General features: G+C 50.6%; 1 pseudogene; it reads left to right on the top strand.

The window, feature by feature from the left end:
- Positions 1-6,887: 6,887 nt before the first annotated feature.
- On the top strand, positions 6,888-14,507 carry LOC125546609 (annotated as a pseudogene).
- The last annotated feature ends 1,114 nt before the right edge of the window (positions 14,508-15,621 follow it).

Below are 15,621 nucleotides of genomic sequence, written 5' to 3'. Positions count from 1 at the left end.
AAGCATGCATCATGACACTTGGGGGCTAATGCAAAGTCATTTTTATTAGTCTTATTGAAGACTCGACTCATCATATTATAATGAGCCGGCCCTTGGGGGCTACCAATTGCTCCTATCAACAATTCAAGGTACACAAGTTTTTATCCATTATATTGAAGGGTCCACTCCTCAGTTGGTAAAGCACAAAGCTCTTAACCTTGTGGACGTGGGTTCAAGCCCCATGATGGGAGTTACATCATATGATGTTATTTTCAATGAAGTATATATAAAGTCCCAGCTCAATATTATATTACTGACCCGGCCCTTGGGGGCTACACATCACTGCTAAAATCTACATGATTATATTTACAAAGTCCCTGCTCATTATTGCATAATGACCCGGCCCTTGGGGGCTACACTGATTGAAGTTTTTATAAGCAATTACAAGTCCCAGGTTGCTGCAAGCATGACAACCCGACACTTGGGGGCTACATATATGGAGTATTCAGTTTATATGATTGAGATGAACAAACCGGATTTCTTCAAGGTTGAAACACTTATTGGAGCAAGTCTTAAGTTATCATTTTGTTCTCCTCTTAAGACTTGGGGGCTACAGGTATTATGCATATAAAGGAGGAACATCTTCATTTTATTAGTTTTGAGCAAATCAGGAAGATCAATTATATGACCCGGTGTCGACAACAATTATGACCCGGCGCCATCAATATTTATAAACCGGCCATTTTGGTAATATTAAACCGGCAAGTTTTACATCTTCAAACCGGCTAAATATCAGATAAGTATTTTCAGACCCATATTTCTTAAAATCGGCGCTTTGGGAGCTGAGTCAAAGGAGTTATTCTTCACAATATTTCTCGGTGACAAACCAATGTCGGCAAATTGATTATGAAGCTGATCTGTTGACCCGGATTTCCCAGAAGGAGGAAATAACAAGGACTTAAGGATGATCAGGTACCGATTTACAAAAATTCTTAACCCGGAGCATAACCTGTCAAATTTGTTCTTGTGTTTATTTTGCAGTATAAGTTTACCATGAATAAATTCAAGCTAAACTTGGGGACTAATGTCGGGGATATACCTCGTGGTGTAAACCGGCCGGAAGTTAACCCGGCCGGACTTGGCGGTTTATCTGAAGACCCTGCTGACACTTGGCGAGTTACTGGCGACCCGCCCTGACCTGCCGGTTTACAAGCAACCCACCTGGTCATTATGACTCACTGGTGATCCGGCGAGCGGGACAGACGAATGACAAGGCCCAAGGCCCAGAAGGCCGGTTCACGTTTAACGGTGGGCCAGTTTAAGAAGAAAGGCATGAGGAACGTTTATCTTACAAGGAGTTAAGACCTGGACTTGTATCCGGTTTGTATTAGAGATAGACTAGTCCTAATCCTAATAGGACTCCACATGTAAACCGCCCCTTCAACATATATAAGGAGGGGCAGGGCTCCCCAAAGGGGGACAAGATTGACAAGTTCCACAAGTTGGACAAGTTAGGTTTAGACAATAGCTCTCGAGATAGAGCACTCTTGTAACCATGATCATCATCATCAATATCAATGAAGCAGGATGTAGGCTTTTACCTCCACCGTGAGGGGCCGAACCTGGGTAAAACATCGTGTCTCTCATCCCGCTCAACCCCTCTCAAGCTACCACATAGATGCGTTGGCCTCGCGACTAAGTCCTGACACTAAGGACATCTGCCGTGATAATTCCACGACACGCCCCGTGGCCGGGCTCCAATGGCCGCTGCTCCAAACTGCCCGAGAACTGCCACCGGTGCTCCGGTCCACCACTGCATGCCGCTGAACTTCTCTGTCAACCCGCTATGTCCTTCTGTCGACTCAAGTCACTATCATGCTGGCCGCCTCCACCGAGCCACCCCCACTGTCATCGCTCCTGCGACCCGCCACAAGTTGAACCGCTGGACTCCGTCGCCGCGAACTTTGTCTCGCCAGCCGGTTTACCCTGCTACCTCTGAACCTTCACGGCCGATTCACTGCTGGCTCATCCCCCTGCCTCGAGAGACTGCTGGCCCAGGAATACTGCTAACTCGTCCTGCTACGAGTTCAAGTCTCAAGGTATAAGTATACGTACTTGCGGTTACTTCCTAATGTAGAGATGGAAGGAAAAATACTACGTCAAGTAGTACTCCACCGGATCAAAATTTGCTGCTGAAGATTTGCCTCAAGATCACGATTTACAAAAGGACCGGGACATGAGTCATAGCCGCTGTCGTCTGAGTCGCGGCCCTCACTTGAGCCACTGGTTGCCACCAAGACAGCAACGGAAGAGCTGGCGCTTCATCAGCCGCGTGCCGCCGTCGCTGTAAATCGCCGTTGCAACCGAATGACACTGCGAAATCAGTAACCCGCCTCGCCAGATAAGAGGAGGTGTTGACCCGCACGGATGACTGCTAAAAATAATCAGTAGGAGTTAATTGTGCCTGATGATTCATCTTCATACTCGCCTCGTCATGACGACTGGGTTGATATCCCATAAAAAATCAAATCCTGGTGCTAACAGTCACCAGGCCATGGCATGTGTTCTGGCCGGTTTACTGTGGAGCACTCGGTACGTGCAGACAAAAAGCATGCTACTACTCGCTGGTAGCACGGCCAATTAAATTTCCAGGTGCTATCTTTTCCATTTGTTTCTTTTTTATACATATTGTTTTTCCAAGAATGATTACTCTGGCCTATATCTTTCTATACAGGACAAGTGCTCACTATAAAAGTGATGCCCTACTACGGACGACGCGCAATAGCTGTTCTGCGCTGGCATTTGTGCATATCACACTGGTGAACCAGAACACAAACCGCCGCCCCCGCAGCCCGGACTACATCAGCAATGCCGCGGCCGACTTTTTTGTCCGTACTGGCGTATAATCCAGCCATGTTGGATATCAACTGGACTGACATATCAGGTGAAATCCATCCAATATATATTTACATTATATATTGCTTTCTTTGAAAGAGCAATTACTCCGGCTTGCAAAGTTATCTAAATGCAGGACCCTAAACCGCCATATTGGTGCAAATTTTAAAGGCCGTCAGAAAATTTCCGGCTGAAAATGAAGATTCCGGTTTAAAATCCGGTTCAAGGGAAAGATGTCTCCCACAAAGCTTTGAAGCTCTCAATATCCGGTTTAACATCCGGTTCAAGAAGGATTTATCTCTTGCAAAAAGTTAAAAGGTGCCAAAGAGGACCTGCTGCCATGATGCGCGGTTCAAACATGGGTATCATGCCTTATTGGCTTATCATATTAATGATCACTTGGGGACTTGTGGTCACGTCTGAACCATAGTCACGCCTCTTGATCGGCCTGGTGCCACAACATCACTTGGGGGCTTGGTCATGTCTGAACCAATGCAACACCTTTTGATAGGCGTAAAGCCACAACATCACTTGGGGACTTGTGATCACGTCTGAACCATAGTCACGCCTCTTGATCGGCCTAGTGCCACAACATCACTTGGGGGCTTTGGTCGAACCCGAACCATCGCTACACCTCTTGATCGGCGTAATGCCAATGCATCACTTGGGGACTTGTGGTCACGTCTGAACCATAGTCACGCCTGTTGATCGGCCTAAGGCCACAGAATCACTTGGGGGCTTGGTCGAACCCGAACCATTGCCACGCTTTTTGATCGGCATAATGCCACTGTTTCATTTGGGAACCTGGCTGACTTGAACCATAGCTACGCCTATCGGGGGCTTGGTCGTGTACGACCATGGTAACGCCATTTGATCGGCTCAATAGCCTCTTTTTACAAATGGTTTTATCATTGCCTTTGCTTGAAATTTTGTTTTGATAAATATTTCTTTTGTTGCATTTTTTAAACTGACAATTCTTAAACCGGTTCGACTATCAAATTACAAATTGACTGAACACGGTCAAATCTTAATCCGGAGGCTATCTGCCCGGTTTGATTTTCTGTTACCATCCTATTGTGGAGTAAACCGGTGTTTATCAACCCGGCTCGGCTTTCAACTACAAGTTGTCAGTACACGATCAAATTATAATCCGGAGACTATCAGTCCGGTCTGGTTTGACTACGAGTCGCCAGCATTATATATGGTTAAACCGGTGTTTATCACAACCCGGTACGGTTTTATCATAAACCGGCACAATATGAAAGGAGTTATCATTACTCAAGATTGGGGTTATCACTCTTACTACAAAAAGTTGGTAAACCAACGATGTGATTCAATGTCACAGGTATGATGTATTTCATATTTGATTATTCTTAAGTGCAGCCTTGGTTATAAACCCAGGTTATATGTCGAGCATTATGACCCGTCCGGCGGTAAACCGCCAGGACACTTTAAACTTGTTGTATGCAGAAACAGGTTGAATAAAGCATGATTATAAATCACCGGCGTTTATTAAACCCGGCCTGGCTTTGGACTATAAGTCGCCAGTATGAGATAAGATAATATCCAGTGTTTGTTGACCCTGCCTGGCTTTCGACTATAAGTCGCCAATATATATTTGGATTGCGCCATTGGAATCATGCGCTCATAAATCATTGGATTATATTATTCAAATATTCAAATAGCCAACATGGCTGGATTTTTATTATGGTTATTAATATTATGGTTGAGGTTTTTCAAAGTCGCTTTAGTGCAATGGATATTATTTTGTCGATGAATATGATTTATTTTGCCATGGAAGGAATAGTTCCGAGTCGCTGCAGGCTTACAACCCGACACTTGGGGGCTACATTATTCAAATTGAGATTACATGCAAGTCTCATGTCGCTGCAAGCATGCATCATGACACTTGGGGGCTAATGCAAAGTCATTTTTACTAGTCTTACTGAAGACCCGACTCATCATATTATAATGAGCCGGCCCTCGGGGGCTACCAATTGCTCCTGTCAACAATTCAAGGTACACAAGTTTTCGTCCATAATATTGAAGGATCCATTGCTCAGTTGGTAAAGCACAAAGCTCTTAACCTTGTGGACGTGGGTTCAAGCCCTACGATGGAAGCTACATTATAAGATGTTATTTTCATTGAAGTATGTATCAAGTCCCGGTTCAGTATTGTCTTACTAAGCCGGCCCTTGGGGGCTACACATCACTGCTAAAATCTACATAATTATATTTACAAAGTTCCTGCTCATTATTGTATAATGACCCGGCCCTTGGGGGTTACACTGATTGAAGTTTTAATAAGAAATTACAAGTCCCAAGTTGCTGCAAGCATGACAACCCGGCACTTGGGGGCTACATATATGGAGTATTCAGTTTTTAGATGAACAAACCAGATTTCTTCAAGGTTGAAACACTTATTGGAGCAAGTCTTAAGTTATCACTATGTTCTCCTCTTAAGACTTGGGGGCTACAGGTATTATGCATATAAAGGAGGAACATCTTCATTTTATCAGTTTTGAGCAAATCAGGAAAATCAGTTACATGACCCGGTGTCGACAACAATTATGACCCGGTGCCGTCAATATTTGTAAACCGGTAATGATAAACCGGCAAGTTCAAGTCTTAAACCGGCATAGTTTAACATTCTCAAACCGGCAAGTTTTACATCTCCAAACCGGCTGAATATCAGATAAGTGTTTCAAGACCCATATTTCTTAAACCAGCGCTTTGGGAGCTGAATCAAAGGAGTTATTCTTCATAATATTTCTGTGACAAACCAATGTCGGCAAATTGATTATGAAGCTGGTCTGTTGACCCGGACTTCCCAGAAGGAGGAAATAACAAGGACTTAAGGGTGATCAGGTACCGGTTTACAAGAATTCTTAACCCGGAGCACAACCTATCAAATTTGTTCTTGTGTTAATTTTGCAGCATAAGTTTACCATGGATAAATCCAAGCTAAACTTGGGGGCTAATGTCGGGGATATACCCCGCGGCGTAAACCGGCCGAAAGTATAACCCGACCGGACTAGGTGTTTCATTGGTAAACCGCCAAAGGATTGGCGGTTTACGTGTCTGGCGGTTCACTGGTATGACGATTCACAAGCCTGAAGACTCATTGGTGACCCGGCGCATGTTCCAGATGGATGACAAGGCCCAAGGCCCAACATGCCGGTTTATGATAATCATGGGCCGGTTTAAGAGGAAAGGCATGAGGAACATTTATCTTACAAGGAGTTAAGACCTGGACTTGTATCCGGTTTGTATTAGAAATAGACTTGTCCTAATCCTAATAGGACTCTACATGTAACCCGCCCCTCCAACATATATAAGAAGAGGCAGGGCTCCCCAAAAGGAGAGAGAGAGGGACAAGTTTCACGGGTTGGACAAGTTAGGTTTAGATAATAGCTCGCGAGATAGAGCAATCTTGTAACCGTGGTCATCATCATCAATATCAATGAAGCAGGATATAGGCTTTTACCTCCACCGTGAGGGGCCGAACCTGGGTAAAAACATCGCGTCTCTCGTCCCGCTCGACCCCTCTCAAGCTACCACGTAGATGCGTTGGCCTCGCGACTAAGTCCTGACACTAAGGACATCTGCCGTGACAATTCCACGACAACTACGATACTGCAACGGAGCATCCATGGTGCTGCTTGGCGGTGATTTGCTGCGACGTAGCATCCATGTAGATGCTCGCCGGCGACGGTGCTACAACGCAGCATCCATGTCTGCCGTCGACGGTGCTGCATCACCGGTGCTTCAATGGAGCGTTGCCGGGAAATTGGTGTCAAACTGGCAGAATAAAATAGAAATCATTGGTTAACTAATAAACCTCTTTGAGTTGATTAACAAAATCATATATAAGGAGATCGAGTTCAATCAAATCTATGTTTTCTTGTTCCCTCAAAAAAAAAATCTATGTTTTCTTGAGCACACGTGTTTGCGTTTGCAACTTTGCATCCTCATCGATCGATCTAGCGATCGAGAAGCTGAACCGCCCGGTCATGGCGTCGGAGCCGCAGAGGAAGGCGTCGACGCACAGGACAAAGTTCGTCCGTGGCACACACCAGTTTGACATCGTCGGCTACAGCCAGCGGAAGCATCTCGGCAGCGTCGCCGACAAATATTGCTTCACCATCATCAGGTCCGGCGCCTTCAGCGCCGGTGGCCACACCTGGGAGCTCGGCTGCTGGTTCGATTATAAGGGTGAACTCTCGTCAATCTCCCTCGAGCTGCTCAGCCTCCGGATCACCAAGGACGTCGTCGCCAAGGCGAGTCTCCGGATCGAGGACCCGCTGGGTGAGTCGCCACCTGCCGTGTGGCGAAGCGGCGGCTCCAACGTCTTCTCCATCTCCACGACGGCTACATCGGGCATGACCTGGAAGCTCTCGGTTCCCCGCGCGTTCCTTGCCCATGAGAGCAGCTACGTGAGAGACGATCGCCTCACCATCCACTGCACCGTCGACCTCATAATCGAGGCGTGCACCCCCACCACCGAAGACACGCCACCACTTTGCATGGTGCCTCCACCCACCATCTCTCAGGATATCCGCAAACTTCTGCTCGTGGATGGACCAGAACCAGACATGAGACCACCTTGCTTGCAGCCAGACGTGACCTTCGTTGTGGAGCAGACCGAGATCCGGGCGCACAAGCTCGTGCTCGCCATGCAATCGCCGGTCTTCGCCGCGCAGTTCCGCTGGCAGACGAATGATGGTGCTGCTGCCACGCGCGTCGTCATCGAAGACATGAGAACCTCCACCTTTAGGGCCATGCTCCGCTTCATCTACACTGATGAGCTGCCCATCAAACCAACAAGCAAACACCAGCCTGCTTGCAAGGAGAGATATGCGGCGAGGCGCCGTGGAGCCATGGCACGCGACCTCCTCGTGGCTGCAGATCGCTATGACGTAGAGAGGCTGAGGCTTATGTGCGAGAACATACTGTCCGAGAGCATGGACACCACCAATGTCATGGCCACGTTGCTGGTCGTGCGCGGCCGCTACAGCTGCCGCCAGCTCGAGGATTCTTGCATCGAGTACATAGCTTCCGAGTTCCGACCCTGCCATGTGCGCTGCTGTGACCAAGACACAAGAGTTCCAGGAGCTCATCATCAAAGAAAGCTGCACCTCTTTGATAACCGAGATCATGGAAAGAGTAGCCGCACATAACTCCTCGTCCTCGGACGTCGGACCGTATCAATGGCCTGCCACTTGGGAAGACCTGGTCTACTTATAACATGTCCCAAAAAGTGCATGGCGTGCACGAGTTCAGGATACCCAACTTCCTTTCCGTTCAGAGGAGCCATGGTGTTGGCCATGTGATCCATTCGGGTGCTTTCCACATCGGTGGTTACAACTGGAGGATAGAGGTGAACCCGGTAGGAGATGCAGCAGAGAACCAAGGGAACATCTCTGTGTACCTCAGGCTGTTGACTGATCCTCCGGACCGTGGTGTCGAGGTGTCCAGCACCTTCAAGATCTTTGACCCAAGTAGGAAGTCAAACATGGCCATAGATTACGTGGAACAACAAATATGTGCAGTATACGCCCAAAACAATGAAGGCTGGGGATTTGGAAGGTTAATCACCTTTGAGTCTGCAAAATCAAAGTACCTAGCACATGATGGCTCCTTAACCATACACTGCAACGTTGCTTTTATCACGCATCCCTACACTATTACCTGCTCTCCCACGACCAGGGCCATGATCACCGTGCCCGATTCCAGCATCACATCGCAACTTGGGAAGCTGCTGGTGAGCGGAGATGGGGCGGACGTGTGCTTTCTGGTCGAGAATAGCGAAATTCACGCCCACCGTCTTTTGATCGCCGCGCGATCGCCAATCCTATGTGAAGCGATGGCAGGAGCAGTGAATATCAGGGATGACAACCTCATACAGGTTGACGGTATGAAGGCTGATGTCTTCAAGGCCATGCTCAACTTTGTCTACACCGACAAGCTAGAACCTCTCGTTAGCACAGGGGCGGCAGGAGAGATGCTCGGGGCGGCATGTCGGTTCGGCCTGGACAGGATGAAGGCCATATGTCAAAACTTCTTGGCTGAGCACATCTCAAAAGATAACGCATTAGACATGTTGAAGCTGGCTCACGCTCACTGTCACAATTGCTCCAAGCTCGAGGATTATTGCATCGAGTTCATTCGTCCTTGGCCACTCTTAGCCAAGGAGCGCGAAGAAAACGGTGGGCATCCTTCAACTAACAGGCTAGACCTAGGTAATTTATAGAATATATTTGATCAATTATGCTTTCCATATATCTGCCAGATTCTTGGAGCTGATCAGTACCGACATGGCAAAGGATGTCATCGCCATGGCCGGCATAAGGATCGACGACACGCTAGTTGGCAGGTGGCCGCTGGCCTTGTGGCGAAGCACAGTGCCAGTAGGCTCCTCACAATGAGTTCCGGCAGGGGCCAGAAAATTTCGAAGGATGTGACGAACAAGGTGAGCCTCGAGTAGCAAGTTTCTGGTTTACAAACTACACATTAGATAAATTTTGCTGTCATCTATTGGCATGTTCTTTTCTCATATGGTATATAATAGTTTTCGGCCGACTGAATTGACGCCTCTTTTTTATCTTCATCAACTCGTGTCGCTCTCCACAGAATTTTGCATGTTCCTGTATGAATTTTCAGTTTAATTTTGAGTTTACTAATCACATTTACCCTGCACAACGCAAAAAAAGATAAAAATACATTTACCCGGCGGATAGTCAATCGATGGTGTTTTTAGAAAATTATTATGTGCCTTTCCTCGTTAGAGTTCCCAAGCAAACAACCATTTTAGGAAAGTTTATCCCTCTCTTTTTTTGCGAAAAGGACCCCAGAACTATATTAGCACAAGCTAGTGATACAGAGCACCCCATAAAGAAAAAAACTACAATCCGGTATCTAGGGAGCCGAACCACCCCACACACCACCATGAGCTGCCCGCGCGCTGCCGCTGCCGTTGCCGCTGCTCCCACACGAGGCCAGCGTAACCTTGACATCTGCTAGGCGGATTAATCACGGACAGGAAGTCTTCAGCTAAGGCCCAACTGGACCAGCACGACGGACAGGGGAAGATCCAGCATCGCCCGACCACTGGAGCTGGCAGAACGAAGAACTGGAGTCGACCAAGACGCCCTGTACAAGCAGCAACACCAGACGACACCGGCGCCACCGCCCAACCCCCAGCCATCCACAGCAAGACCAGAGCCTCCTTACCATGACAAAGACGAAGACGGGGGACCAAAGGCTCCAGCAGCAGGCCATCACCTTCGCGACGACAGCCCCGCGCAGAGCAGGAGCACCTCACAAGCACAGCCATCGACGCGACCTCGACCAGCGAGAAGGACGAAGATCACGCCAGATCCCAAGATCCGAGAGCACCAAAATCCGCAAGCTCGACGGCGGAGCCCCGGAGGACAGCGACACAGAGGGGAACGAGCGGCAGCACCCTTACTCTCCCCGGTAGCAACTCCGCCTCCACAGTGCCGCCGGCCAGAAACCTAACTACCCACAACGTATCTACACACCGGAGCGTAGATCCAGGGTTCCCCCACCCTCCCGCCGCCGAAATGACCGGTGGAGGGAGAGGGAACCCACGTGAACGCTGGCGGACGCAGAGGGGAACATAGTCGCCTGGGATTCGCCCCTCTCTCCCTAGGAGCAGTTTCCCCGTGACGAATAAGTTTATCCCTCTCTTATCCTTACACTGACAAAAAAGCAAACAGACAGGGCACAAATGCCGACCGGAACGTCTCCTCCCCTTGAAAGCGCATCGCCGGAAATTTTGAGATAAATTCAGGAATAGGAGTGTGTTTGAAGAGATGGAGGATTAGTCGGGAAGGCGACTGCGTGGGCGACGCGCCTATTTCGGTGCTGGTGCCGACCGTGGAGGAGGCGGCGGGCTGGTCGGTGGTCCAGCCCGGCGCGAGCGGTCACTAGGGGAGCGGCGGGGCGGGCCGCGCCGGCTCTCCTGAGGCGGGGGGCGGCGCTCGACACAATCACTTTTGGGCGCTGGCAGCAGAGGACTCGGAGGAGGAGGTCGAGGACGAGGCGCTGGTTTTGGAGCGGGGCCTGTGCGCGGTGCCTGCAGGGCCGTCGATCAGAGATTTCGTGGTCTTTGCGGCGAAGCAGAGTGCGGTGGGTTCGAGCTCGGGGCGTGGGAGGCGCTTTGCGCCGGGTGGCCGTGGCTCCAGGACCATGGCCTCGCGCATCTGGCTACCGTCGAGGTCAGCAGCTCGGGCTCGGGTGCTGGCGTTTCGTCGGGGGCGGCGACGCTTATCCGATCCAAGACGGCGGTGAGCCTGCTGGTGGTTGAGATGGAGTTGTCCAGGGAGGACTGGCCGTGCCTGCCGGCGTCCCAAGTGGTGGCGGCGGCAGAGGCGGCGGTGGTGCTGTGCGGTTCGGAGACGATGCGCTCTGCACCGGGCCCTAGGGTTGGGCCGGACGGGCCGGCACCGGGGGTCCTTACTGGGCCGGCGTCGGGTGCGGGGCTGGCTGAGGGTTCTGGGCCTGGGCGGCGGGGACGGACTGGGTGCATCTCTGCCCCACCAGTGGGGTTGGGCTTGGAGATGGCCTCGGACCTGCGGCCACACGTGCCCCAACGGCCCAACGCGCCTTGGCCCGGTACTCGCCCGACCACTGGCTATAAGTGGGTGAGGAGGGGTTACCTGGATCCCCATTTAGGGTTTCCAGCCACCACTCGCGAGGTGCGGCGCCTCGCTCATCCGCCCGCACGCTCAAGATCTGCCCCCCTCCTCCCTCCTCCTCCATTCCTTCGCGGCGGTGGTGATGGGAGATCGGCGAGCAGACAAGAGACCGATGGAGATTTCAGACCCGGAGGCGGAACGATGCAGGGAACGGGAGCTGCGCGACAAGGCGAAGCGCGTGATGCGCCATCGTTCGGGTGGCCGCGAGGCCAGAGAAGATCGTGGGGGATCTCGCGACCATGGCGGGTGTGAGGGGGATTCGGGTCCTCCTCCCCCGTGGTGGATCCAGCAGCAGGAGCGCAAGAAGAAGTAGAAGGTTCAGCAGCGGAGGCGTGAGCTTGAGAGGAAGCATGAGGCTCATCCCAACTGTGGTGGGCGCCACGGGGATCCATTGGCCAAGAAGCCGCGTGCACCTACAGATCCACTGGCGATGGCGCTGCCCTCTGCGTCCAAGGGTACGGCGGAGGAACCCATCCCAGTGGAGGAGGCGCCGGATGTGGAGTGCTTCAAGTGCGGGCAACTCGGTCACTACCAATCCAAATGCAAGTTCTTGCCCCTCTGTGTGCTCTGCAAGGAAGAAGGGCACGGGTCCGCGCACTGCCCGACACGGGGCCGACAGCTTCACCTACAAATCATGGGAAGTGCCATCTCCGGGGAGGGTTTCTTTTGCCTAGAGTTTGAAGAGGAGGACGAGGACGAAGCCCCCATCGATGCTTGCATCAAGAACGCTGCCATCCTCTCTGCGGAGCCGGGGAAGCTTAATCTTCGGATTCTCAAACAAGAACTGAAGCACATGGTGACCGGAGAGAATGGGATTGGCAGGTCACACAGGTGGGCGATGACGATTTTGTGGTGGTCTTTCCTTCTGCAGATCTGTTACACATGGCGAAATCTAGCGGTAAGCTGTTTCTGTCGATCAATGACATTACTGCGCGTGTATGCGACATGCTTCATGAGGAGGTCCAGCCCATGGTGATGCTGGAGACTTGGGTGCGGCTCCATGGAGTCCCAAAGAAGCATATCCGTGAAGACCGCATCAGGGAGGGGTTCCGGATGCTGGGACGGCCAATCATGGTCGATGAACTGTCTCTGATCAGGTTGGGGCCTGTTCGGATGAAGCTCGCTTGCAAAGCCCGGGAGAAGCTGAATGGTGTCGTCGAGGTGTGGTTCAACCACGAGGGAGATCAAATCAAGGTGGAGCGTGAGACCTTGCCCAAAAGGGGTGGTGCGAGGGCCGAGCTTGGATCTGGTCGTTCCCATCCTCCTTCCATGGACGCGAATCCGGGCGTACGGCCACAGGGCAATGACAAACATGGTAGGGCTGAACCAGGCAAAGATCTGCATGGGGGCGAGGGCGGTCCTAGTGCTGCGGCGAACCAGGATGCCAAGATGCAAGACAAGGGGATAGAACCAGACGACAGCATCCAGGATACATCCATTGGCACGGAGATTGACGCGGAAACGCGGGATAAGCTGGGTACGCTGTCGGCTGAGGCTGGTGCCATTGGGGTGGCGAGTCAGGACACCGCGGTGAGCGTGCCTCCGCTCGCCCGGTCGCTGGAGCTTTCCTTCAATGAGTTCAGGACCAACACTGCCCCGAACGAGGTGGCGGCGACCCTGAGTGGAGCGGGCGGGGTATCCTCGACTGTTTCTCTTCCCGCCTCATCCTCTCCAGTGACCGTGGGGGCGGACTCTGGTTGAGTGGTAAACGAGGGTGGCGACCTTACCCCTGCTCCGCGTCGGGGTTCCAACAGCGCTGGTCATCAACCTAAGAAAACGGCGGGGAGGAAGCCGGCTAACAAGCAGGCGATGGTGGTGGCGGAGGTGGCGACTTCTGACCTTGGTGGCGAGCTGGGGGCGGCGCTGGGGGCGACGGGTACTAACAACAAGGCCAGGCGCACCAAGGCGATCCCGGTGGTGCAGCGCGCTCCTAGCGTTCGGGCCAAGGCCAAGCTCGGTGATCTCTCTTCCATGGAGAGCGCCAAACTCCGCATCGCCGACAAGAACATGGACGCTGCAGGTAATCCCTTGCCATCTTTCCGCATTCTTAATGCCTTCTCGGATGATCACCTCGCGAGCATTTTAGACGATTGCGGCGTGGAGACCCAAGGGTCTCAGTCCGACATTATTTCGCTTGTGCATGCTAGGGAAGAGGCGCAGGCTGCGCTGGCGGCTGCCGTCGTGCGCTGTGCTAACAGGAACGAGTTAGCCATTGTTCCAGTAGAGACTGGTGACGAGAGAGTGCCCGACGAGGCGACACAAGCTAGGGAAGCTGGTGTCCTTCCTTCTAATGGCCGAGTGGCGGCTAGGAAGAGAGTGGCAAAGGAGGTGACCTCTCGGGGTGTGCGCCTACGTAACGGGATTATTTAGATGCGGTACATGTTCTGGAATATACGTGGTTTTGGCCACGGTGGCCTGCGCACACAACTTAAAGAATACATGGCCAAAGAACGTATTGACGTGGTTGCGCTTCAAGAGACGATTAAGACTGATTTTACCTTTAGAGAACTGCTCGCTTATGACCCCTTACAACGTTTTGATTGGCACTGGGTACCCTCTGTTGGGCATTCTGGTGGCATTTTTTTGGGTTGTAATAAGGATGTATGTGATGTAATGTAGTGGGACGTTGGTGTTTTCCTTTTAGCCGCTACTATTAAACATCATGTATCTGGTTTGTCGTGGGTGGTCGTGTGTGTTTATGGACCTGCCGATCACTCCAGATCGCCGGCGTTCCTGCTCGAACTAACCAACCTGGTTGGGGCTAAAAGGGCAATCAACCTCCCTATGGTGGTGGGGGTGATTTTAATTTGATTCGCTTGGGGGCGGATAAGAATAATGCTAATATCACTAGTAGAAAAAGGGTCAAATGAGAAGCACATTAGTGCCGATTTGAATTTGAGCCGGCACTAATGTGTCCATTAGTGCCGGTTCCAACGGCTAGGCGGGCGGACATCATTAGTACCGGTTCATGGTGAACCTTTAGCACCGGTTCGTGCCACGAACTGGTACTAAAGTGAGTGGTGGCAGGATGTTGTCAGTCCGGGGCCCCTCCAGCACCTTTAGTATCGGGTCGTATCACGAACCGGTACTAAAGGTCATCCTACATAGACCCTTCGTCCACCCGAGCTCGCTCTGTTCTTCCCCTTTCCCCTCTCCTCTCTGTTCTTTTCCCTCTTCCTCTCAAGCTCATCACATATTTTGCCCAAAATTTGTCAAGATTTGATGGGCCCCATCCATTCAAATGATCACAAAGGTTAGCAACTTTGTCCGTTCATCTCTCATTGCTAGATTAGCTCGTGCAATGCTTTATATAGTGATTGACTTTTGAGTTTAGTAATTTGGGAGGAATTATATATATGTGCTAGTATTTGATTTATATGCAATTTGAGGTCAAAATAACACTTAGTTTGCATATGTAGGTGTGGTTTACTTAGTGCCTTCTAAATCTCCGTCGTAACCACCGTCGATCGCCCGCAACATCCCGTTGCCGCCACCACCTTGTGGTGAGCCTCTTGTTCATGAAGTTTTATATAAAAAATTGATGTTTGTGTGATTTGGATATATAGTTACTCGTATAATTATCTTACTCATACGTTGTTTGTTATACATAGTGCCATGGTTTTGATATCCGTCCCCGTCGGCCCTCGTCCGGGTTATGATTCGGATGTGGTATATTCTCTTTTAAAACTATTCATTGCATTTCGTGTTTATGATAAATTATGCCCATCAAGTTGACATAGATATTTGTATATGTAGGAGGTAGTTGAATCGGAAATTCCAACCGACCCTATTGTTGAGAGGTTAAATTTAGTTGAAAGAGAAAACGAGGATTTCAAGGAAAAATTGAAAAGAATTGAGGGGGAGAAGATAGAATTGGAGTTGCATGTTGCCGATGTCGTCGATGATCACAAGATTAAGATGGAGAAAATACGCTTGAAGATTAGAAAGATTAGAAAATATGCCATTCATAGTGAGGCTTGGTAACATTATGCTATTGGATCAATTGTTACCTTAGTTGCGATCT

The sequence above is a fragment of the Triticum urartu genome, chromosome 3, assembly GCF_003073215.2.
Source record: "Triticum urartu cultivar G1812 chromosome 3, Tu2.1, whole genome shotgun sequence".
NCBI classification, from domain to species: Eukaryota; Viridiplantae; Streptophyta; class Magnoliopsida; order Poales; family Poaceae; genus Triticum; species Triticum urartu.
Note: the sequence above shows the minus strand (reverse complement) of the source record. Positions and strands in the feature narration are given on the sequence as shown.